General features: G+C 36.1%; 1 protein-coding gene across 2 annotated transcripts in view; it reads right to left on the reverse strand.

Annotated features, from left to right (window-relative positions):
• The window catches only part of CELF2 (CUGBP Elav-like family member 2), a 1,000,575-nt gene extending 974,247 nt beyond the window's left edge, over positions 1–26,328 (reverse strand). For both annotated transcript variants that reach the window (XM_078154853.1, XM_078154848.1), the window contains exon 1: positions 26,168–26,328. The gene's annotated coding sequence lies outside the window, so the exon portion shown is untranslated. The remainder of the gene's footprint in view (positions 1–26,167) is intronic.
• Between the last annotated feature and the right edge of the window lie 1,386 nt (positions 26,329–27,714).

Raw genomic sequence — 27,714 nt, forward strand, 5'->3', positions numbered from 1 at the left:
GGTGTGGTTACATTACCTAGGGGCCCATTTGAACAGATTCTTGTGTAAAGTCATACTAATTTCAAGACTTTTTTGAACTTAGTCCAAACATTTTTGACTGATTGATAGGTATTTTTATCTGTTTAAGGTATATTAACTAAGATTATGTGGGGGAGTTTTAAGCCCTTCTTTACACTGACTCTTTCTTACTTTTCCTGTTCACAATTTGAGTAGAGGTTTTTTTTTCTTTTACTTACTATAAAATATTCAGTTCAATTCAACAAGGATTTATTAGGCAGTGAGTGGAAAACAGCCAGTGGAAAGAGTACTGAACTTGATAAGGAGGAACTCTCATTTACGATTTCATTAATTTCATTAGCTTGCTTTTTGATCCAGGATATCCACCCCACATCCTTGGTACTCACTTTTTTTTTAATCTATAAAATGGGAGTGGAGGTGGGAGGCGGTGCTAGACTAGACCATCTCTAAAGTTGCTTTCCATCCAAATTTTCTGTGATTTGTCATCAAATATTTTAAAAGCTTTTTACACTGACTGTGTTTTCTAATGATTCCATCTAAAAAGGGTTATCAAATTTTATTATATGGTAATTATTTGATATCTGAACAAAAGGTGTGGCCTCTTTCACATTAAAAGACATGTTTGTTCTATAAAGTTTCAAAAGAGCCTTTTATTTATGTCTTTCAAACTGCCTTCTAAGGAAGGAAATATGTGAAACAAAGCTATAACTTGGGTGAGGTGACTGGTATTTTGCCTAGGGCACTCAGTTTCAAGAGTACTGATAATACTTGCCTTCAGCAGGTAGAAATAACAGAGTTTAGCACTTCATTAGCAAGAAAAATTTGTTGAGAGTAGGAAGTTGAAAGACGGTAGGATAGCAAAAGTTTCTCTTTGCCTCTCTTGCTCTTGGGGGAGGTGGAGCTGATAGGAGAAAGGGGAGAGACCCTCCCCCTTTCAACCAAAGGTCAACTTACTGTTCACCTACCCTAGAAGTAAATTTTTGTACTTTCCTCAGTCATAAAGCTGGAATAGCACTAATGGGAAAGAACTCAGTCATGACCCCAAAAGCTAGCTTTACCACCAAGATATTGACTATGCAAACTATATTCAGGTCTTTGTCAAAAATACAACCTGTGAGCACAAACCACTATTATTCACTAGCAGCAATTCTGATAACACCAACTCCTACATATGCTTTAAAAAAAAAGCAGGAAAAGGATTCCTAATATTATTGAGTAAAAACACATACACACACAATGTGATTATTCAAGATTCAGAATCATACATTGCCAGAAATAACTTTCACCTAAATTGGACCTCCTACATATGCAATGAGACCTAATTCTGTATTATTTCATGTACTGCTAAAGTTGGTATTTCTACTAGTGAATAATTATTTTGAGTTATTAGGGGGGAAATGAAGTATAACATTTGCATGATTTCCCCCATACTGCAAGATTGTGAGTCAACATTTTACAATTAAAAGGGAAAAAAGTCTTTCTTCACCAAAAGTTTGAAATCCCTAAGAAATGAAGGAATCATATTGCTTCATCAACTGTGATTCCTTAATACTTGCTTTCTCCATCATATTTTTTCTAAAAACAACAAGTAATCAGAATTAGAAAAGTACTTTTATACCCATTTATAAATCATCATTTAAGATGCTTTTCTGGGATTTTTCCTCATGGGGCAACGAAAAAGGTAAGAAAGTTGATTATCTCAGCTTTGGAAGTGAAATGGTACTGATAATGTGTCTTATATCCGCACACTATTCAAACCATTTATTTCATGATGCACCAATATTTTAGTGAATCTGGAGGCTCATCAATGTGAGCTCCTCCAATGTAAAGCACAACTTGTCCATGCCTTCTTGTCCTGTGTAATTCTTATCTACATCTTTCTTTAACTCCTCAATGGTGGATCTCAGTGTAGTGGAGATCTTTCTCTAGATTTTTCAATATTTTGTGGACAATATTGCAATACTCCGGTTGTCCATTATATCTCCCTTCATGTTTGGAAAATGTGAAGTGTCTTTTTAAATCTTCCTTCCTTCTTTCTTTCTGTCCTTTCCTCCTTCCTCATTTCCTAAAAATTATATGGAAGACATAAGAATCTCTGATATATGCAGACAGTTTTCAAGACTCTTTCACATATATCCATTGGCATGTACAGAGCATGAGTCCTTGAAAGGGAAGGAAAAGGACCAATGGTAAAGCTCACCCTAAGGGTGTGCTGACACACATCTATGCACATGTCACCTTGTGGTGGAAAGAGCAATCTGAAGGCAGAAGATTTGGGTTCATATCTTGACTCTTCAACTTTATACTTTGTGACTTTGGGAGAGTCACTCAATCTGTCTAGAAGTTACTTTTTCTCATTTTTAATGTTAAGGACTTAGGTTTTATGTTTTCCAAGATCCCTTAATTACCTGCTATGTGTACTTAAATCCTTTGACAGCATCAGATCATAGATTTAGAGCTGGAGGGGACCTTAGAGGTCATGGAGTACAACCCTCTTATTTTACTAGTGAAAAACCTCACAGAGAAGTTAAGTGACTTGCCTATGATCACCAAGCTTGTAAATGTCAGAGCTGGGATTTGAAGTCAGGTTTTTCTGACTCTATGGCATGTTATGACATGCTGCTTCTTTCCTTCTTTCTTACAATGAATAGTGGATGTAGAGCTCCAAGGAACTTCAGAAGCCACGTAGTCCAACCTTCTAATTTTACAGATAACAAAATTTAGGTCAAGGGAGGGCAAATGTATTGCTCAGGGTCACTTAGACAGTGTCTGTGGTGGGATTTAAACCCAGGTTCTCTGATACCAGCATCAGTGCACACTTTACTATCACAATCATTACAAAAGCCATGTAAGATAGATAGAGCAACATATTGTCTTCATTTTACAGATGAGAAAATTGAGGCTTAAAGGAAGTAATATAAAATATTTACACAGCAAATAAATGGCAAGAACAGTGGTAAAATCCAGATCTCTGGGTTCCCAGTAAACTAATTTTTCCCCTTTACAATGCATTCCCTTTATCCAAGCATTTGTATAGAATGTATTATCCCCAAAATGGAGAAAAAACAGTGCACTTGGACAAAATTGAAACTAATAGAAGAGTGAAGTAAAGATTTCCAACAAATTGATTTGTTGTACTATTAATTTTTTTCCTAGTGAAATTGATGGAAATCCCCTCATTGGTGTACATTTAAATTTTGAAATAATCACTTGAAAATAACTTGAAAGGGAAAATCATTATCATCTTCCAAGAAACAAATGTCAACATTTTACGCAAGGCTCATTTGGTAACTACTTCGTAGGAACTTGTAAATATAAGATAGTTTCATCCTTCATACATTGTTTCTTTACCTGTTTTATATTTTCAGTTAATTTGTCTGAAAATTAAAATAAAATAAATTATGTTGAATCTTACTGAAGTTAAGGATACAATTCAGTGTTATGAAGGTTCTGAACTGGAAAAGTTCTCCTGGACTGAGCAGGGCTATTTAGTTTATGTAAATCAGGTGGGTCAGTAGCTACTACAAGGATAACCAAATAGGATAGTAATAAGCAAACAACTAATTGAGGACTAGAATATAATCCAGGATATTTAAGTGGTGCAGTGGATAGAATGCTGGCCCTGGAGTCAGAAGGATCTGAGTTCAATTCCAGCATCAGACACTTGGGTATGTCACTTAACCCTGTTTGCCTCAATTCCTCATCTGTAAAATGACCTGGAGAAGGAAACGGTAAGTCACTCCAGTATCCTTGCCAAAAAAACCTCTAGTGGGGTCATGAAGAGTCAGGTATGATTGAAATGACCCAACAACAATAGAATATAATCCAGATTAAAAAATCCAGGCATCAAGGGACCTTGATCCAGGAAAATGGTTTGGGCAAGACAAAATCAGTGACTAGGCTAATGAGAAATTTTATAGTTAATCCATATGTATGGTTAAAAAAAAGTGTATTAAGCTATATTAAACATTAATTTTAAACCTATTAAATAAACACTTTGCTATGCCAAGGATTTAGAAAGACAAATGAAATAGAAGTAATAGTGCCATAAGATCATACCACAAACCACATAGTCAGAAGCAAGAAATTGATGAAGAGCATTGGAACAAATCACAAGCCTGTCACAGAATCATAATATAGTATGTGTAAGGGTCTTTAATTATTTGGACATCTGCTGGAGCTCCTTCTGCCCAATTACAGATACATGTGTGTCATTACATACATATTAAATTATCATTAAGACTATATATGGGTATGCATACATGTCTAAATCCATAGATACACACATATAGCTTTAGTGACAATTTTAGCCTTTAAGAGTGTGTCAAGCTGCACTTTGAATCATCTTTTTATCTATAAGGAAGAATTGATTATTAAGTTGACACGAAGGGAAGAGAAAACTCAACATTAGAACTTGTGATAGAGGAGGAGGAGAAATCTAGCCATAGTTTGACATGGATTCTGTATTTGTCAAAAACAGATGTTAAATGGTTTCTAGAGGGGGTTATGTAGGAGTCCATGCCCTAATTTCCATTTTAGGGGAAATCAGCTTAGAATGAATACATATCCTTCAATAATTAAATACTGAAGATCCAAAAATAATATGATAATATGATAAAGTGAAAAAGAAGCAGGGGAAAATAAAGAGACTGATATATAGGAAACTCATTGGCCAATGTGCATTAAACAAGACAGAAAGAAAATAGAAATAGGGATGCATAATGAAGAATAATATAAAGCCCTAATTATGTCATGTAAAAACAGTATCAGTTAATCAATCAAAAAGCATTCTTAAAACACTATTATGTTGCAGCTACTATCCAAGGTGCTGAGGGAACAAAGGATCTTATATTCTATCACTAGTGTTAGGAAAACAGAGGGGTATCAAAGAAGGGGAAAAAAACTGATGTTTGGATAGAATGGAGGATGATGGAATTCTAGAAGGCTAAGCTATTCAACCCTCACCTTGACTCTCTTTTCTCTGTGGAAGGGACAGAACATAATAATAATGAGATAACAAGAGAAAATCTAGTGATTCCTGATAAACTCAAGTCACTAAACCCAGAGAAGTTATGTCCTATATGAATGTGATTGCCTAGCCACTGTCAGTGATCACTGAAAGACTATGGAAAATGAAAAAAGTTACCCTAGGATTGAAGAAGGGCAAATGTCCCAAGTTTTTTAAAGAATGAGTTTGGGTTTTAAACCAGATGCAAGTGAGCTTGGTATTATTTTGTGACAAAATTCTAGCATAAATTATTGAAAGGATCATTGGCAATTATCTAGAAAAGAAAGAAATGATCACAAAGAGACAAATCATGCTTTATTAAGAAGAGATTACAATGCTTTCCAGTTAAGGTGGTGAAGTAAATAGTTTGACAAAACCAAACTCCTCACACATCCTATTAAAAAACACAACTAAAAATATAAATGATAAAAAAAAATGCTTTAACATCCCCCCCACCAGAAAATAAAAATTTTCCTATAAAGTGAATGACACGGAAATTAACTATGAAAATAAACTATGAAATAAAGAAGAGGAATGCTAAGATAAAGAGAATGCTTGGCATAACTGAATCAGCTATAACAACAAAATCATTGCATGTGGTAAAGGTAGCTGTGCATTTGCCTGTACTTACATGTTAGAAGGGAAGATTTCTTTTATGAAGGGTATGAATTATTGCAAAGTAACAGAGAAAAAAAAGAAAAAATGTCATCAAATAAAATATATGGAAGAAAACAAAAAGGAGTTGGGAAAGGTCATAAACAAACAGGACAATTTTACTAACATGAAAATGTATGTAATATAAGACCATTTCACATTCATATTCTTTAAATATTGGAACATTCATGTTTATTAATGATTGTTAAGTTTTTAAGAAAAGAAAATCAAAAGAAAAAATGAAATGAAACTACAAAACACAGAATGAGACTACTCTTAAACATATAAAGGGCACAAAGACATTAAAAAATTAACACTGCTAGGGACATAACAAGACCAAATGAAAGAAGATATTAGCAAAATTAAATATCACAGGATGAATTACAACTGGAATTAAAAGGTAATAAAAACAAAGATCAGAAATGAATAAAGATGAAAGTGACCAATATGAAGAATCTTTTAGAAAATAATTTCAAAACTTTAGAAAGAAAAAATATTAACCCATAACAGATAATATGCAGAGAAATTGAAATATATATATAGGTAACAGGTTAAATGAAAGAAGCATGGGTACAGAAAATCGTTGAATTACACAATGAACTTAAAAGCTTGCAGATTTTGGGCAGCTAGGTGGCACAGTGGATAGAGCACTGGCCCTGAATTCAGAAGGACCTGACTTCAAATCCGGCCTCAGACACATAACACTTACGAGTTGTGTGACCCTGGGCAAGTCACTTAAACCCATTGCCTAGCCAAAAAACCAAAAAAAAAAAAAAGCTTGCAGATTCAACTAATGCATTTGGAAGATTTAGGAAGACATAGTGGCCTTAACCGTTGAAGTATAAGAAAAATTTAGAAAAAAATGATCGTTGTATTCCAGAAAATCATTAGAGAAAACTTCAAAGAATTAGCAAAAGACATCAAAACAGATCACAACGCAGAAATAGAATACCCAGTAATATGCTATGTATGAACCAAATATGTGACATTTCTAAACATATCATAGCTAAAATCCAACATGAAAATGCTAAGGAAAAATCAAGTTAATAAAAGGAAAATGAAAATTACTTATTAAAGAACATTAATCAAGATTACAGAAAGTTTTTAAAGGAAGATAAAGGGAAACTAGATTAATTGGAATGCAACATAAAAAAAAAGAAATATGAGTCATGAACCTAGAATTATTTATTTAGCAAGACTCAATACTATCTTTCAAAGAATGAGATTTTTTTTCTTTACATAGAGATATGGTATTTAAGGGACTCTTCTAACAGTACCCAAACATGCAAACCAAAAGGCTATATTCTTAAAACAACTGACTTCTTAAATCAGGATAAACCAGTTTTCAAATTATTTAAGAAACCTCAGAACTAAATGTTTCAGAAGGGTGCCAAGTCTGGGGTAGAATCAGCTCACACCACCTCTAGAGAGGTGATAAATGAAATTTAAATGTCAGCAATTATAATTTGGAAATCAGAAAATGCTACAAATCAGGATTTGACTTGTTGTTTAGGCTTAAGAAAATGATGGAGGCCAAGAATTGGAAATTATGGGGATGCCCATCAGTTGTGGGATGGCTGAACAAGTTGTGGTATATGAATGTAATGGAATATGATTTTGCTATAAAAAATGATGACTAGGCAGACATCAGAAAAACCTGGAAAGACTTACATGAAGTGATGCTGAGTGAAGTGAGCAGAACCAGGAGAGCATTGTAAGTAACAGCAACATTGTGTTATGATTAACTTTGATAGACTTAGCTCTTCTCAGCAATACAAGGATCTAAGACAATTCCAAAAGACTCATGATAGAAAATGCTATCCACATCCAGAGAATGAACTATGGAGTCTGGATGCAGATTTAAGCATACTATTTGCTCTTCTCTCTCTTTCTCTCTCTCTCTCTCTCTCTCTCTCTCTCTCTCTCTCTCTCTCTCTCTTTGTTTTGTTTCTTCTTTTTCATGATTCTTCCCATTCATTCTAATTCTTCTTTACAACATGACTAATGTGAAAATATGTTTAATATGAATGTATGTGTAAAACCTATATTGCATGCCATCTTGGGGAGGGGGAAGGTTAGGGAGGCAGAGAAAATTTACAGCTCAAAAGCTTATGGAAGTGAATGTTGAAAACTAAAAATTAATTAATTAAAAAAAGAAAATGATGGAGAAAATATTAATAAAAGTGAAAACAGTGGGAACAGGAACATTTTACTAATCAAAGAAATAGAAAACACTAGGGTTAAAATTGATAGATTTGATTATACACAAACAGGATTTTATGCAAGCAAAAAAATAAACCTCAAAAGGAAAAGAAAAACATTTTGAATAAAACACTTGCAGTAAATGTATCAAGTAAAGATCTGATATCCAAGATTATACACATACACGCACATATATACATATATACATATGTATATATGTATGCCTATACTAATACCTATGTCTAGGGGTGGAGAACTTGCAACCTCACCACCACACGTGGCCTTCTAGGTCCTCAAGTGCAGCCCTTCCAGTAAAAAGATTTAGAAGACCACATGTGGCCTCAAGGCCACAGGTTTCCCACCCCTGGTATATTCCCATACATGTGCTCATATCTATATCTACATATAAATATACCTATATACACATACATATCCATATGTGTATATAAGTGTATGTATATATGTATATATCAGACGTACACACATATGTATATACACATGTATACACAGAGATTAATTTCTGATGGAACCATGGTCAAAATGTATTTAAAATGACCATTTTCTTTTTTTCTGTTTTTTGGGGAGGCGGTTGGGGTTAAGTGACTTGTCCAGGGTCACATAGCTAGTAAGTATCAAGTATCTGAAACCAGATTTGAACTCAGGTTCTCCTGATTCCAGAGTCAGTGCTCTATCCACTGCGCCACCTAACTGCTCCTTAAAATGATCATTTTCAAAGAAGGAAATGCAAATTATAAATAATCAAATGAAAAGTTAACCGAATTTCCAATAATTTAAGAAATAAAGATGAAGGCAATCTTAAGATACTGCCTTATATACATGAGAATGGTAAAAATAGGAAAAAAAAGATAGAATTTAATTCTGGCCAGGCTGCAACAAAACAGGCACTCTAATATAATGTTAGTAGAACTATAGAGTGGAAAAAAAAATACAGAGCAATCTAGAAATATATTATAAGTTATAAAACTGATTAAACCTTTTGGGTTAGTCATTTCATTACTTTGACCTGACTCTAAAATGTCAGAAAACAGATTAAAAAGGTTCTTTTGGTACAAAAATCATCATACTTACAAATGTATTCATATTTTAGATCTTTTCATAATGGCAAGGAAATGGAAATGTCCATAATGTCTAACATTAAAAGTGGCTGAAGAATTTTGAGGGGCTTGGTCCTGTGTAGAGCCATTTGTATAGAGAGTTCCCTAGTGAAGACACTCTTTCTAGTGCCTAGTCTACGCCTTACAGTATTAAAGAAGTGCCTAGGCTTCTCAGAGGTTAAGTGCTCAGACACACGGCCAGATTGGGTCAGGGACTATACTAGAGTGGACCATGATTCCACAAAGTACAAATGAAATATGAATACAAAGAAATATGGAAAGGTCTATAAGAATTGAAGCCAAGAAAAATTAGATCTGCAGAGTTCCTACTGTACCCACATTACTACAACTTATAATGTAAAAGAAGTTCTGTAACTTATACCATTGTTTATAAGGAGCAGTTGAATAAAGTAGACTCATTTAATTGCTGTTTAAGAGAGAAAACTTGAGAGGATTGTGTGTGTGTGTGTATGTGAGAGATTTCCTGCTAGATGAATTATCTGTTTGAGGGCAGTGACTCTCTCATTTTGGTCTTTGTAGCCTTAGTTGGTTGAAAACAATAGCTGTTTAATAAATGTTTGCAGAGTTGAATAAATAATTATCCCTTAGAATCCATTATTTGGTAATGATTGCAGATACTGAAGCCTCCTATTGTTTCCTATTTGAGCCTTCTCAAGGCTAAACATTCCCAGGTCTTCCTATCTGTAATCTTTCACCAGAAAGTTCTTCTGTATTTGGAAATCACCTATATCAGGTATTCTTAACTTGTTTTTTTTTTTCAGTCATGGAACCCTTTGGAAATCTGATAAAGCACAGGCATCTCTTTGCAGAAAAACATGGGTTTTTTAAAAACATAACTGAAGGAAATACTAATTTTCAATTACAGGTTAGAAAAAATAAGATGCAATTTGTTTCCCACCCAGCTTCATGTAACTCCTATCCACAGAGGTTCAGGGATCCCGGTGAAGAGCCCCTGATCTACATGATTGCTAGCTTTTTTTTTTTTCACCAAGCCAGATAAGGAAGACTATAATAGTGATTAAATAGTTGGGTATTGGGTGGGGGGATATAAGTAGGACAACAAGAACTAAAGTTGACATGAAACCAAGGACTTTGTAAAGAAGGATACCTTTTATCTTTTCTGTCTAGACCCCAAACGAATCAGATGGACCTTAGTTGAAAGGTAGAGGCAAGTAGATGCAATGGAAGAATGAAGGAGAGAGAATGAGAATTTTTGAAACTGTGCTTCGGTAAATAATTTAGAATATTTTTACATGCAATATGTCCACATTCATTTTCATATGAAGCCAGTAACCACCAACTCTTAAAGTGCAAATTTTTCCTGTATCCACTATGTGCATTATCTTTCAGATCTGGGCAAAGTTCAGAAAGTATCATTTTCTCTATAAGTAATTTTTTCTCTTCCTAAATAGGGTACTATAACAATGTCCCAACTGCATTAGATGCCTTAAGGAAAATGTCAATGACATTAAGTCTTTATCTTTGCTCTTCAGGAAAATAGCAGAATTTACTTATTTCTGAAATAGGAAGTTCATGATTGAGTGACAAATATACATTTCTTGGTGAATGCCTGAATCCCAGTAGGCACAAATCAAACGTTCAAAACATGTAATATACTTTATGATGGAAAAGTATAACTGGGTCTGGAAACCTTCAATAAATAAAAAAACAGCCTAACACTGCCTGGATTTACTTTTGGTGGGTGGGAGAGCATAAAGTAATTGAGACCCAACCAGCACTGGGGACTGTAGTTGGGCATACACACACACACACACACACACACACACACACACACACACACACACACATATATATATATATATATATATAATATATTATATAATATATATATATATATATATTATTCCAAGCTGTGTCTTTCCTGCTGACAAAGGGAATTTGCGGTTCTCAGAACATAACCTTCAATCAATCAAGGGATAAAAAGGAATTGAGGTGGGGAAGCTGATAGACATCTTTCCAATGGATGTATAGAAGAAGAAGAAGAATCTACAATGGAATTTGGTATCATTGTGATTTAAACACACACACACACACACACACACACACACACACACATATATATATATATATATATATATATATATATATATATATATATATATATATATTATTCCAAGCTGTGTCTTTCCTGCTGACAAAGGGAATTTGCGGTTCTCAGAACATAACCTTCAATCAATCAAGGGATAAAAAGGAATTGAGGTGGGGAAGCTGATAGACATCTTTCCAATGGATGTATAGAAGAAGAAGAAGAATCTACAATGGAATTTGGTATCATTGTGATTTAAACACACACACACACACACACACACACACACACACACACTTTTCTTTTCTTTTTGGAAATGATCCAGCAGCAACAAGGAAGATTGAGGATAAAACTTCAGAAAGAAAATTACTCTATATTTCAGGGATTACATTTCTGGGATAAGAATAGAGAGAATTCTATGGGAAAGGATTATGTATTTTAAAATCTTGTATCTTTCTTAGCATAGTTATTTGAACAGTAAGCACTTAATAAATTAGATTTAAAATATTATCCTTATTAGCACTGTTTTTATTATGACTCTTGCCATTATAACAACAACAATAATAGCCACATCAATAATGTCCTTGGCTAACTTCCAGTGTGTTCCTTAGCTTTATCATGAAATGTTGTCTGGACCTGTTCTTTACATTCATCATATTTGTGCTTGTGCCATATTTATTTGTCTTATTTCCTCAATCAAATTGGAGGCTGCTTGAAGAGGCAGGAATTTTGTTATTTTTCATCTTTGTATCCCTACTCTAGAATCCTGTACAAAGTAGACCCTTAATAAATTATTTTTGAGACTTTGTGTAATTGATTTCAAAGTATTTTCTATCTTGAGACAATTATGAATGATCAGATTACATAATTTATGGATTGCTTAACTGTAATTCTGGGCTTGCTGCTGGACCATCAATAAGATTACTGGGCCAGGATGTAGTTAGGCAGGACTGCGTATTGGGCTCAAGGATGTGAGTGCCTGGGTGTGTGTTTATGTCCGAGGCTCTGCCTGTACATGTGAGATATTGGTTATACTGATTTGTCACTGTTTGTTGAAATCCTTACAAAAGGCACAGTCAGCATTTCTAAGTTTTTTTCTGCTTTGCAGCTGTTAATGGGTGAACTAAATGACCAACACCTTCAGTAGCTCTGTAGTCCATCACACATTCTTAGGTGTGATCTCAGTATGCATTTTTGGACTCAGTGTGTATCTCTGCATTTCAAAGGCAAATATAAATGACTTTTGGGTTATCTGTTTTGAATTATCTATGCTTTTTCTCCCCTCCATTTGTGCAGATAATTGAGTTGACTATTATGTAAATTAAGCAAAAATAATAATTACAGGAAAAAAAATCCCTGAAAATGCCTATAGTGTTTTTCTTACTAAAAACTGAAAGCAATTTTAATTGTGCTATTTCATTTATCCTAAAAATATTTCTGTGAGGTGGAGGAGGGGCAGACCTTGTTATCCTTGTTTTACAGATTCTGGGCCTAGAGTCCCATGATATCCTTTTTAGGTTAGTGGTCAGCTAAAAGAAATTTGGGGAACCTGAGAAACAGAGAGGCTAATATCCCACCCCATGATCATAAGCCAAAGCATATCTGAGATTACCAATTTTACACATCTGGCTGAGAGCATTGAGAGGTTAAGTAACTTACCCATAGTTACACAGCTGGTATGTGTTTGACTTTGGACTTAAGGGTTTCCCAGGCTGTCAGGCTGGTTCTCCTTCTACTACATCACACTGTCTCTGTTTTATACACATATAAATGCCTTATCTTTTCTGATCTCACAATAACCCTCCAAAGTAGATACTAGTAGGTATGAGTTGAACTTAGAGATTCTGAAGGTCAAAGGCTATACTAATGGCATCATCTCAATGGTTAAAGCATTGAATCTGGAAGGCAGCTAGGTGACGCAGTAGATAGAGTACCGTCCCTGAAGTCAGGAGGACCTGAGCTCAAATCTGGCCTCAGACCAAACACTTGACACTTACTAGCTGCATGACCCTGGGCAAGTCACTTAACCCCAATTGCCTTAAAAAAAGAAAGAAAAGTTTCAAAAACAAATTTTCAAAAGCATTGGATCTACATTCAGGAAGATGGCTTCCAATCCTTTTTATGAACACATTAGCTTTATGGCCATGAGCAAATCAGTTAACTTCTCTGAACCTGAGTTTCCTCATCTGTACAAGGAACACCCATGTATCTCTTATTACCTAATAGTTTTTTTCTTTTCTTTTTTTTTTTGTGAAACTCAAATGTAAGAATATACTTAAAATACTTTGCAAACTTTAAAAGAGTTGTGAGAATATCAGTTATTTTTCACTGGGATTTTCAGTTTTCAATGGTGGCATATCAACTGGGAAAGAAAGAAAGTAGGTTTTATAGTGAATCATGGTCAGAGGTGGGGGGGAAGGGGAAGGATTATCAAAGGACTCTAAATAAATTATTTTTACATATTCAAAATCATTCAACAATCAGTTATGTATTTCAACACAATAATGCAGGTGAAGGATTTGAAAATTCAGCGTATTTCATGGGGAAAAAACAACCACAGCGATATTTGAATGATAGTCTTTATCATAATTTGGAAATCATTTGGGGAATGTTAACTATCAAAATAACATAATTGTACGTGATGTAGATGTCTTTGTATTAAATGCAAGTAGGAATAGAATGAGAACCTAGAAAGTCTTTCAAAAGCAGAAGCAAAAAAAAAATGAAATTTTGGACTCTATATTAGTCAGATAATATCTGGAGTACTGGGCCCAGTTTAGAATGCCACATTTATGCAGATACAATGACAACTTGGAACAGAACAGCTTGGAAGATAGTCAGGGTGGTGAGGTGATTCAAAATCAAATCCTGTGAGGAACTATTGAATAAACTGGGTATATTTAGCTGAGAAAAGAGAAGACTTGGGGTTGGGGTGGTATACATAATTAATCCTTTTAAACACTTGGAGGGTTGTCACATGAAACATTAGACTTATTCTTGTTGGCTTTAGGGAGCAGGGATAGGAGGATGATACTAGAGGCAGATGCCAGTTCGAAGAAAGGAAATAGTCTTTGTTATTCAGAACTGAACACAAACAATTGTTGTTTGTCCTTCATTTTCAAAGAAGACCAATGACATCTCGGGGTGATGTCTTGACTTGTGCATGAATTGGATTTAAGCAAGGCAGAACTGCACAAAGTTGTCAGCCTCACTCTCTCTTCCAGAGTCATTGAAGTTCAGTGGCAGGACAAAAGTCAGGACGCATTGGATGACCTGGCATTTTTGACAGCTGACCAAGCTCTAAGCACTTCATAGTGCCTACTTCAGGCAACAAGGATGTTGGAACAGATTGTTTTAATTTGTCCATTCTATCCACTGGCGATGAGTGGGGTGTCTTCGTGTGCTTGGGGTAGACATCCTCACTTACTCACCAAGGAGTTTAAGGCCTATTGCTTATCCTCAACCCTGGTTTAGCCTATCTGCCTAGATGGTTTTACCAGTGTATGGCTGTGCATGCTACAGCTTCTTGAATCTACAGGTTAGAATTGGGTTATTGGTTGGACACCAAAGGTATATGAGCAGCCCTGTAAAGGATCAATAAGACCTCTCATACCAGAGCTGCTACTCTTCCCTTAACACCACAAATGAAATAGGCTGCCAAAGGAAGTCCCCAAGAAGAGGCTGATCACTTGCCAGCCATGCCATTAGAATAAATTCATTCTTCAGTAATGGGTTGCCCTGGATCATCTCTGAAATCTCTTCCCACTCTGCGATTCTTAGGTTCATCAAATTGAGATTAGTAGATACCATCTATTTTAACTCTCTCATTTTAGACAGAAAGAAATTGAAGCCCAGAGGAGTTGTGGACAATTTATCCAACCACTTCTTAAATACATAGATAGAAAATGGTAGCACCAGCATTTGAACCAAGGTCCTCTGGCCATGGAGCCAGCTGTAATGTGTTACCTCCAGAGAACGATGCTGCTTTAACATTGGAAATTCTTTTCCCTTTACTAGCACCAATCCTGCCATTTCCAGCACAGTGCTGTTTGCCATGGCTCATTAGTGTAATTTTCTTATCTGGGCATCAAGAGAGAGCCATTGCTCCTGATTATGCTTTCAACCTTAAAGCTTCTCACAGAAAAAAATAGTAAATGTAAAATTGAACTGCATACAATCTAACTGGACCTTGCACAGTAAACAGAAGAGGTGGGCAGCAATATCTGCTGATAAGTAAAATAACAGTCTACTAGGGTGATAACTTGGCTTCACCGGTAAACTTCATTGTTGTTAAATGGAAACATTTTGGAATTATGCAACTGTCCCTAGGGAGCTGTTGGCCTGGGGAGATTTCCCAGGTTTGTTGTTCGATTGTCCTTTCCTAATCTAAGCTAACCAACTGTCTGCCTCCAAATGGCCATTCAAAGGAGAACAAAAACCCAGCAGTATCTGTAGTTGGAAAACAGCAATCCATAGTTAACTTGAGCAGAACCAGGTGCTAAAGTGACTCAGAAGTACTGGTGTACAAAATAAAAAAGCAATTGTCAACAACCACAGAGAAAAGAGCTAAACAGCCTAGAGCTGGGAAACACAAAAGAAGAAAAGGAAGAAAATGTCTGCCTACTCAAAGAAAAATGCACTCCCCTATCTTAATTGCTCTAAATGCGGTGTTTAAGGCTCATTATTTAAAAGTTAAACCCTTTTATATACGAGAAAGGATGTATAAGGATTAAAAAAAAAGTCAGTGCAAAATGTTAACAAGTAACCAGTGAGCCTGGCTTTCTAGTATAAAATTAGGTTTAAGGGTAACATGAGAAAAAGTATTTACTGTGGCAGAATTGACAGAAGTCTGGTCTTGGAGTCAGGTCAGATCTGGGCTGGGGTCCATCCTAGGAGACATAATAGCTGGGTGATCCTGTCATTTGACCTCTACTGAAAACAGGCAGCTCTTTAATCAAGCAAACAATCAATACACAAGCATTTATTCAACTCCTACTATGTTCCATGTTCTGTGCTAGGCCCTGGGCACACAAAGGATGAAACAATGCTTACTGTCTGAAGTGCCATTCTGCATTGGTAGCAGTAAGTTCCTTGCCAAGAAATTAAATCAAAGTCCTAATTTAAAAACAAAAAAGACAGAGAAAACATATTCTTTTAGGGTGTGGAGGAAGCTGAAGATTTTATTATTGCCTGTTACATTTTGTTAGGCCCCCACCATTGGAGTGGCTTAAGCAAACTCCCTGGAAAGAGATGTTGGGACATAGTTATTTCATTCCTCTTTATTATTAGAAAATTTCACCGCCTTGAAAAGTTAGTCTGGTAGCTGAAAGAGAAAATACTTTAGTATCATTGAGTAGCTAAGCATATTTTCCCCTTGACACTTTGGGACTTCTGGGAGCCAAGATGGCGGATTAAGCAGTAAGTTACTCTCACTGTCCCTTATTGATGTCTAAAAACTCAGAAAATATCACTCCAGGACAAACCCTGGAACAGCCGAGCCAGCAGAAAGATGGGGTACAGCAGTCTTGTAGCCTGGGAAGCTTGGGGGATTAATGCGAAAGGTCCCTCTTGCTCTGGTGGAGGGGGAGCAGTACAGGATGGGAGGTGTCCCAGCAAATCAGTAGCATGCCCCATCTCAGCAAACTAGTGGGAGATTCTGAGCCCCAGGGTGGTGGAGCAGACAAGAGCCAATACCAGGACCCACCTTACTCCAAGTGCCTTGGCACAGGTAGGAGAACCAGTAGACTCCAGTTTGGAAAACCACCTCATACACTGACAGGCAAGTGTCTTCTAGCAGCCAAACCTTTTGATGCTTCAGAACAGCCCAGGTGAGAAGGTGTCCTCTAGGGGCCAGACCCCACATCGAGAGCTTCAGTGTCGTTGATCAGATCAGCACCAGGTAAGCTGCCAGACCCCTATAGCCTCCAGCTGTCAGCACTTGAGGCTCCAGCACACAAAGCAAGTGACCAGGAACCTGGCTTCAGCATAAGAAAATTGGGGAAGTGCCCCTTGTGCCCCAGAAGCAGAGCTCAACTTTAAAAGCCAGGAAATAGGCAAACATCATGAGCAAAAAGTAGAACTGGACAATGACCATAGATTCTTTCTATGGGAATAGGGAAGATTGAAACACAAATTCAGAAGAGGACAACATTGTCAATATACCCACATCCAAAACCTCAAAGGGAATATGAACTGGTCTCAATCCCAAAAAGCATTCTTGGAAGGGTTCAAGAAAGATTTTAAAAATCAAATAAGGGAGGTAGAAGAAAAATTGGGAAAAGAAATGAGAGGTATGCAAGAGAGAATCAATAGCTTGGAAAAGGAAGGACAAAAATTGACTGTAGAAAACAAGTACTTAAAAATACATATATATAATTGGCCAAATGGGGGGAAAAAAGTACACTGAAGAAAACAACTCCTTAAAACACAGAATTGGCCAAATGGAAAAGGAGGCACAAAGACTCACTGAAGAGAACTCCTTAAAAAATAAAATGGGCCAAATGGAAAAGGAGGTACAAAAACTAATTGAGTAGCTAAGCACAGACTTACAGCAATACATGGGCTTGCCCAACTAGGAGCACTTTGGCAATGTTTGATTCTAGATGTTAATAACCAAAGCCTTGGACACTAGTTTAGAATTGGACTTGGGGGGAAATATGTGTAAAAGGAGAACAATCTGCTGAGGAATGCATGACCCTTGCCCTTTTCCCAAAATGAATTTGGATACCTACTTCTTGAGGGGGGAAGATGATGACATTCAAACAGAGTGGTCAATGAGTAGTCCATTATCTCAAGTACCACTTAAAGCCACTTTAGGAGACAATGAAATTCAAGTAGACTGGTCAATGAACTACTGAAACTAACCATGGGTGAGGGGCAGCCACTCCACCCTGGGCCAAACAGTGGAATAATAATAATAAATAGATAATGCCCAAAACTCTGAAACTACTGTCCCTGGTCACCTCATCTCCTTGCCCGTGACAGGTTTTACTCTAAAAGAATCCCTAGCCTCTCCTGGCTAGTGGGCATCTCCCTTTTTTGGGGGCAACTCCCTTAAGCAGCTATCTCTCTTAAGTGGGGGGCATTCCCATTACTTGGGTGTCTTCCTTAAACAGAGGCCATCCCCCTTAAGCTGGGGTCTCCCTTCATGGGTATCTCCCTTAAGGAGACCCTGTCCCTTGGGAGGCTGGCCTCTCTCCCTTGGGGGGCTCTGTCCCCTTTCCCTAGTGGGCTGCCACCCTTCTTTAACCTGGGGTCTCCCTTAAGGGGTAGAGGAGTCTGCTTGGTGTGTTGTGCTTGGTGTGTTGTGCTGTGCTACCACAACAAAAATTTTTATTTGATTTGGAGACAGCCTGAGTAAATTCTTTTGAGACAACCTTGCATTCCATAATTTTAGGGTGTGCCCTGAACCTCAACAAATCTTGATTGAAATATGACTTTAATGGGCCACTCATAAGTAACTGTAGAATGCTTAGAGTGTAATGAAATCAATTCTGGAATGGATACATCAGCCAAGACAACTTTTTTGTATAATGTGAACCTAGATTCATTGCAAGTTACTTAATCCCTGTTTGCCTAGGAGGCAGGTAAGTGGCTCAGTGGAGAGAGTACTGGGTATAGAACCAGGGAAGACCTGAGTTCAAATATGGCCTCAGATACTTACTAGCTCTGTGACCACAGACAAGTCACTTAACTTCTGTTTGCCTTAATGCACTGGAGAAGGAAATGGCAAACTGATGAAGTTTGGGGTTTCTGGGAACCCAGAAGTATCAGGGTACAGGGTGGTGTCCACCTGGAATGAATTCACATACTCAAACCATCTGACAGTCAAGGGGCAGGTTATTGTAAAGACAAAAGAAGTGAACAGGATTCCTAGTGAACCTGAAACTTAATGGGAGTGAGACTGATACTTAAATACAAAAAGGACAGTGAAAAGAAATTGGATGGGATTAAGGAGTGGTAAGTAGTCTGGGGTGGGCCAAGAGAGACAATGAAAGAAATGTCAAGTAAGCTAACTAGGTGATCTAGGTGGGTTGGAATGGGCCAGTTGCCTTAGATGGAGGTGCCAGTGATCTGGGGCTGCTGACATGTATAGGAAAATTCAGGGACTGGGTTGCTTTCAAAGACGTTATCTTTTCCTTTTAGGGGTCCAGGTCCCATCACCCCACCAAAATCACTCCAGTATTTTTGCCAAGAAAACCTCATGGACAGTATGGTCCATGGAGTCATAAGGAATTGGACATGACTGAACAATAAAAGATTCACTGCAGTTCTCATTTTGTTTTTCCCAAAGAAACTCTTTGGCCTCTATGGGAGAACTGCACCTGCACTAGAGTTTAGTCCAATCCACTAACAAGAAGTTTGATGTGGAAGGGCACTCAAGGATTACTCTTTTTCTTCATTGCTTCATTTTTTCCCAGGGAGTAAAACCCCTTCAGAATTCTTTCCTGTGTTGTCTACCCTTTATCTCACTGAATTTTTTTTTTTTACCTTCTTCACTTCTCTTTCAAGGAAAGAATCTCATGCTAAATCCTTTCCCTATTCTTACTGCCATTGAAAATTTCATGGCCTGTATGTACATCAAACTGCATTATGACATTATTCTTAAAGACATCACTTTAATGATGATTGAGAAAAAGACTAGTAAGTATGGATTCTTACTCTACAATATGGGAAATACATTTTGGAGGAGATGAGCCTATTGAAAATGCCAACTATATAATATAGGGTAATCTTATGCGGAGATCTCAAAAACGCTGTCCTTTCATTAAAACCTTCCCAAGTTTTTTTTTTTATCCCTTTGCTTATACAAATATATATGAGATTAATAAATCTTTGTGAAGGGAAATGGAGATTTGAGGAGAAGGGACAACACAGTGAGGTAGATGAGTATTGTACTTAGAATCAAGAAGACAGGTTCAGACCCTGTTTCAGATACTTGCTGTGTGTCCCTAAGCAGATTAACTTCTGTGCCTTAGTTTCTTCCTCTGTAAGATGAGGGGACTAGACTTGACCTCTAACTTCCCTCTCTAACTCTTACAATCATAGAAGTAGTAGTAGTGATGGATAGTAGTAATAGTAGTAGTAGTAGTAGTAGTTGCTACAAGCCAATTAGTTTTAAAAAGTTAAAACAAACATGCAATTTGAATGTAAGAATGTAATCTAGATGGTAATCCATTAAATTTAGATTGATGAAACTCATTGTCTCCTCCATTTAGGTCACTAAACAATTCTGAGTAAGTTCTAGCTAAGAAGAAGTTGCGTAGCACTGTGGATAGAGGTTTGGACCTGGTGTCAGGAAAATCCAAGTTCAAATCTTTCTTCTGACACTTAGAATCTGTGTGACTTCAGGCAAACCTTAACCCCTCTTTGCCTCAGTTTCCTTGCATGGAAAATAGGGATAATAATAGCACCAGCCCCATAGAAATTATCATGAGGATCAAATAAGGGTAAAGCAGTTTGAAAATCTTAAAGGGCTACACAAATAGATATTATTATTAAATGGTTTACTCTAAGCCCCTTTCAATGAAATAAGGATAATTGTCCTTAATCTACATAACAAAGGAAGTAAATAAATCAATGCAAAAAAAATATATAACTTGATTACTAAATAAACAGTAACTGGAGTCAGGAAGACCTGGGTTCAAGTTCCACCTGAGATATTTGCCACCTATGTGACCCTGGACAAGTTACTTCCCCTTTCAAATCCTCAGTTTCCTTCACTGCAAAAAAAAAAAAAGAAAGAAAGAAAAGGAAAAGGAAGGAAGGAAGGAAGGAAGGAAGGAAGGAAAAGAAAGAGAAAGAAAAGCAAAGTGAATTGGACTCAATGACCTCCAATATTTCTTCCATCTCTGAATCTATGATCTTATAATCCTTCAAAATAACACAAACATGTTCAAGTTAAAATCAGTGCAAATAGGATTTATTTATCTATTGGTGAAATTCTTCAAAATTCATTCACTCAAGGATTAATGTATATCAGGGGAAAAATTTTAAGCACTTTCATTGGTGAGTTCATCAAAACTCGCTAAGCACATATTTAATAATTTTACCTCTAGCTTCCTTTGGAAGATTCTCCCTCCTAAAAATGGCCCTCATAAGCATAAGTTGAGCAATCTTATATTTTTCTGTGCATATCCCTTGGATAGATCTCTTAGGTGCTGCTGCAAAATTAGTCCATTCCAGACAACAATCTAACAAATGGGGCCATAATGGCAGGGTTCATTTTAGGGACATTGGCTCTTTCCTACATGTCACTGCTGGAGTCCTTGCCTGAAGAGCCAGAAAGAGCGATGGTTTCTATCTTTTCCTTTTTTATAAGGTCTAGCACACTGACAGCCTTCCCAGTCAGTCCCACAGGTTTGTTAATGATGCAACTTTGAGGTTGTTAAATTAGCAAGCTGAAATCGTTTTAGTTCATCACAGAGTAGAAATGAACCCTGTAAAATTCTGTTCACTCACAGCCCTATTTTTAAACCTCGATATTTGCAGGTTTCATAGAGAAATGTGTGAGATATGAATTCACTAAGCCAATTAATAGCAGAATGTGATGACCAAGGAAAAAGGATTAAAATTGACAAATGGCAAGAGTCAAAGGAATCCCTCTGTGGAACCATTTCTTATTTTATTGCCCAGTACAGTACAGACTTTTAAAGAAAAGCAGTTGAACTAAATATAACAGTCCAGAATTGGGGTGGAGATTTGGGGTGACAACCACCTATTCCTTTAATAAAGCTAGCTACTTTGGATAAATTATTTGGAAAATAGTAGCATGGGGTAGAGAGCTAGGTCTGAAGACTTAGAATAATGGTTCTTATCTTCATAGTTCTTTCTCAAACAGCATATGGTTAATTGTCATATGTACTGTGGTTATATAAGTCATTGGCTAGTAGACTTTCTTTCGTTATCAAATGTTAGTTGACTCCATAATAACTATTTCTTAGCAGAGGTGGGGTTTCATTTTGACTCCATTTACTCATTCCTTTAAAGATAATATTGGAAAAATATATTGAATATTTTCAGATCCACTGTATGTATCTAGTTATTTACATGTTGTCTCTTCTATTATATTTTTGAGTTCCTTGAGGTCAGAGGCTGTTTTCTTTGTTCACTCAACACTCAGCACAGTGCTTTTGTAAATGCTTTCTGACTTGATTTGAATAAGATGGTGAAGATTTTATCAACACAGAAGGTTGTAGAGAGATAATGTGGTACAGGAATGAGAACAGTGAAATATTCAAAAGAACTGAGTTCATATCCTGCCTTTCTGGCACTTCCTACCTTGTCAAGGAACTTAAACTCTCTGGTTTTTAGTGTCCTTATCCATAAAATAACAGTTAACCTAGGCAGTCTTTAAGATTCCTTCTGGGTCTTAATCTATAATCCCATGGTTTAGAATCAATAAGCATGGGTAAGAGAAACATCACTGCCAAGTGAGTTCTTCAAATACAAGAAAACTGCCACATGTCTTTTAGAAACAATCATCAACTCTTCCTCCTATCTTTTCCTAACCTCTCCCTTCCCACTCATCTCCAAAATCACTTTCCAAATAATTCTATGACACTTGCCCTGGAACAGGTAGCATTTTTAAAATGATTTTCCTAGAACATTTAATTCCAGTAGATCCCTCCCCTTATTTTTAAACTGAGATAGCCTATACCACATGGTAAAGGAATCAATGTTATACAAAGTTGCAGGAGCATCTGGGGAATTATCTCAAAGATCTAGGGTTATACTCAATTAATCATTTTAGAAACTACATTGTAAGAAAGTAGGGAAAGTTGCCAATGAACCCTATAGAATTAGAAGTGTTATTTGGAGGCATATAAGAGAAAAAAAAAGTAGGTACAGAATTTTAGCCTTCTTTAAGAGAAACTCTTAAAAACTCTGTATCCCTTGCTTAGAAAAGGCATATAATAAACATCTAAAGAGATGTCAAAACTTACTTCAGAAGTCCTATTATACAGAATTCTTGCTAACTATATAGTGCTTTCACATTTTCATCTTTATATGCAAGTGGTAATTCCTCCCCACAATCCTATGTGCTTTATCAAGCCAACAATAACAACAACAACAGCAACAAAACCAATGTAAGAGAAAAGGGTAACTTGTGACTTGCTAGGGACACACATCAAGCAAGCTAAGATTATCACTCAGAAAGATTCAGAGCCTTTTAGAGTAATTAATTGACAATTCCCTGGTCTTTTGCTTAGCCTACTGATTCACAATGCCTCCCTTAACTGTCGTGTCATTTCCACCTGATGCTTCCCTGATTTTTCAGGTGTTATCTATCTATCTCACCTTAGTATAGAATCCTAGAATCACAGAATGTTAAAGCTAGAAGGGACCTTGGAAATCATCCAGTCTAATTTCCTGGTTTTATAGGTGAAGAAATAATGCCTAGTAAGATAATGTGCTTCATACAAAGTCGTGTGGCTAGTTTCTGTTATTGTCTCATAAGGCTAGTTCACTAATTGTGGGAAAAATACCTAAGTGACAAGTGCTAGGCTATTTAAGAATAACTGACATCATCTAAAAGTCTGGCTTCTCAGAACATAATGAATATAAATAATATTTGAAATAAATAAATAAATATTTGATAAATGATAGAATACATAGAACTCTGATTTTACTATAAGCTTAGATATCAAGATGTAGAAACTTCTTTAAAAATATTATTACATCAAGAAAATGGGAAAGACTAAGAACTAACATGAATTTTCAGTGTTACTCAATATTTTATTAATGGGGGAAAAATATCATCCTTTCTGCTGCAATTTACAGAGTTATGGACTGATTACTAGTTCAAATAACAGTTCCTACAGTGAAACCCTTAATTTTATATTACATTCTTTAAGGGATGATAGCAGTTCTTCACATATAATAGTATTGCTAGCCTAGAATCTTGTTAGCAATCATTGGCTGAGAGATTGAGCTTATTGTCTACTATTCTTATTTTGAATGTTGAAAGGACATTATTTGAGGATTTATTACATTTTTTTTCCTACCTCACAGAGACAGTGCCCAATTAGATATTTGTTAGAAAGCTCTATTTAATGGTTCCATAACTTTAAAAACTTAAGAATTTACTTATACTATGAAAAATTTTGAAATTCTTGAAAATGACAATTTTAAAGCATTTTACATGTAGAAAGGCATATTTGTGTGTATATATGCTTACGTATATCTTGTAAATGTGATGCACACATGATACTTATGTACATATACATACAGAGTTTGGGTTTGATTTTATTTTCTATAGCTATTTCTAGTCACTTATTTTGCAGAAAGTAGGCATACCCATAACTGGCCAACAATTCATTCCAGTTAAAGTGGAAATGCTCCTAATAGTGACTAGTAGGTGAAAACAGATTTCTGAAACATGATATCTGCAGCATTTTTCTCGAGTTGTAGTAGGCAAAAAATTGTGCTAACAGTTGACATATTCTGATTTTCTAAGGTCTTCATAGACCTTTCTAGTGATCGAAGGGCAGCAATCAGGATCAGAAGGGAGGTAGAGCTACTCAATGAAGTGACACAATTAAAAGAGTTATAGAGACTAGACTATGCTACATTATCAGCTAGCTCCAAGTGTCATTAAAAACTCTCAAAATAAAATATTCTGAATAACAGACACAATATTAATCTCAATTGCAATATACAAATTGGATTCTTTTATTGGGACTCACTAAATTGACCCCTATTTTTTTTAACACACGGCCAAAAAAAACCCCCTAAACCTTAAAAATCCTACCCAAACAATTTTTACAAAATTACAAAATATTAGGCTTTGATAAACTACGATACATGTTATCAAAAGAGAAAACCCTCCTCTCTTCATTTGTCTCATACTAAAATCTGAGATGATGACATTTTGATAGTGAGAAATATGGCTAGTTTACTCTCATCTGTCTTTCACTTTATCTGAAACCAAAGGACAAGTTTGGCACATAGGTGTGCTGTTGTTGTTAATAACTTATATTCATACAGTGCTTCATATACTACAAAGGACTTTAAAATATATCATTTCATTCAATTCTTGCTCCACCTCAGTAAGATGGCTTACCAATTTCAAATGAGACAATGGAAAAATTACTCATATAATATTCTTTATGATAAGTAAAAGGACATTCTACAGTTCTAATAGCTGAAGTAACAGGTTGACAGAAGGGAATAATCCAAGCATGGAAATTACATTGCCTAAAGTGAAGTAGAAAATTAGGCAAATTGACTTTTGTCCATGTTGAACCAGTTCTAAAATAGTACAATCAACTCAGAGGATAGTTAAGAAACTCTGCAAATTGAAACTTTTCAACTCCCAGTTTATATGATGCAGATTCTGCACACAAAAAGCAACAGAAAGTTCATGCTGAGTGACTTCAAATAGTAAGTGTGGTGCTAGGCACAAAAGAGATGCCTCACAAATACTTTTAGGATTGAATTGAATTGGACTTAGATTTTTTTTTTGAGAGACAAAGTTTGAAGCTCATGCAAAAGATCCTGAAACTCCCTACACTTTCCTAGTGTCAAACATCTACTGAACTACCTTTGACTGATTGAAGATTAAAGGGATTAAAATAACTTTGCAGAGCACTCACTGATGTCAGATTCTTTGTCTGTATTTGGTAAATCCAACCAAATTTAGTAGATTTTTTAAAAAGTTTCATCATTGGACTTTCTGTCTGATGAGCAAACAGCAGAATAGCTGTGTTTACAGTGCAGACCTATTAAAGTCCATACCACCCCTGATATGGGCAACTGAAAAACTCAAGCGGTTCTCTCAGACAGGACTCTGAAACTCCAAGGGAAAACAATCAACTCCTCATTGTCATAGTGCGACAATCCTAGCCAGTTTCAACTGGGCGAATAGTCAATTCCCAGAGAGAAGGCATCATCAGGATAGACATGAATGCTGTTATTACCCATTATAAATAAGAAGAAAAGGTCACATATCAGGCAATTATACCTTTTCATTACATACTAACCTCTCACAGTAGGAAAGCTATGCTTATGACTGCATTAGACAGGCAAAGCTTTTCAGCTTTTTTAAAAAGAAAAAAAGAAAAAAAAAAGAAAAGATAAAAAAAATTAAATTCTTCTTACCAGCACGTTGCAGCACCAACTCGTTTGCCGGAATGTTGCCTGTACAGGTTTCTCTTTTAATTATCCTGAAAGCAGAGGGAGACAAACAAAAACAAACAAAAAAAAAAAAGAAGAAGAAGAAGAAGAAGAAGAAGAAGAGAAAGAAGAAGCAGGATGGTTAAATTAGCGTGCTGGAATCTTTTCAGTTTGTCGCAGAGTAGAAAAATAAAAAAAAAAAGGCTCAGTAATTTAAATTGGCTGTCAGTTCAAGCTGCATCGTTGGGTCCCGCCCCTTCTTCCCGCTGGGTTCCACTACCTGCGGGGCTGGACCTGACAGCTACTATGCAAACAAAAAAAATGGCAAAAAGCATGCTGGGACCATGCTGTCTGCTGTCTGGGTCTCGCTAGCCTTGACAACTAAAAATCATTAGTGAGAAGGTTTTGTATGTTTCCGTTTGGAGTTCTTTGCACGCAATTTCATTTCATTTTAATTGATACACCATAGAAAATGACAGGAACTGATTTTTCTGACCAGGATGTTTCATTTCCTTCTTTTTCTTGGAGCAGTTGATTTGTATTTTTTTTTCTTTTCTGTTTGTTTGCTTAGATTAGTAATATCATATGCAGTCTCTTCCTTGTTCTGTGTCTCCCCTCCCCACTTTATCTTTTCCTTTTTTTTAAAAAAAAATCACAAATGATGAAACTTTTCTTGGGAATGATAGAGCCAGAACACAAAGGTTATGGAGGCTGCTGCATCTTTTGACCATTTTAATGAATCTTTGGACAGTTGAGGTTAAAAAAAAACTTTAGAAAAGTGGGAAGAAAATCAACCAGGTATGAAAAGGCTAGGGGAAAAATAGGCAGACATCTCCTAGATGGTTGTAATGTTGGACCCTAAATCATCACTACCAAATGGAAGAAGTTTCTTTTCACATCTATGAAGTCAGGGAAAAATTAGAAATCATATAAAAGACAGATTTAGCTTATGCTTCTGATTCCACTTGAGGTGGCTCCCACAGATACTTTAAATTTTAGCCACAAAATGAAGCCTTTCCTTAATGGGAAACAACATCTTGGGGCAGAATATAACCATAAAAAAATTAGTAGCTTCCTCTTTCTGGGAGGTCATGTTGTAAGTAAATGGCTGAAGTAGAAATTCTGACAGTTAACATCCATTTTGTTCCCAAGTTTCTCAGTCAAACACAAAGGGTTGCTAACCCTATCAAGTTAAAAGTGAGCTAATTTATGATTTGTGTACAAATACTCAATGAGTAGTATGTGTGTATGTATATATATATATATATATATACATATATATGTGTATATATATATATATACATATATATGTGTATATATATATATACATATATATATATACACACACACACACACATATATAATATGCTATATCTCCCCTATGCATTTGGCATTTTGTTCTTAAGCACAGTCCCTGAAACATTGATGCTGTGACTGTGAATTGCATCCATTCTTATATGGAAGCATATACTTAGCCTGCCACTCTACGACACATTTGCATAAAAGCTTGATGTTGACTTATATTTCCAATA

The sequence above is a fragment of the Phascolarctos cinereus genome, unplaced genomic scaffold, assembly GCF_003287225.1.
Source record: "Phascolarctos cinereus isolate Bilbo 61053 unplaced genomic scaffold, phaCin_HiC Scaffold_1;HRSCAF=81, whole genome shotgun sequence".
Classification (NCBI taxonomy): Eukaryota; Metazoa; Chordata; class Mammalia; order Diprotodontia; family Phascolarctidae; genus Phascolarctos; species Phascolarctos cinereus.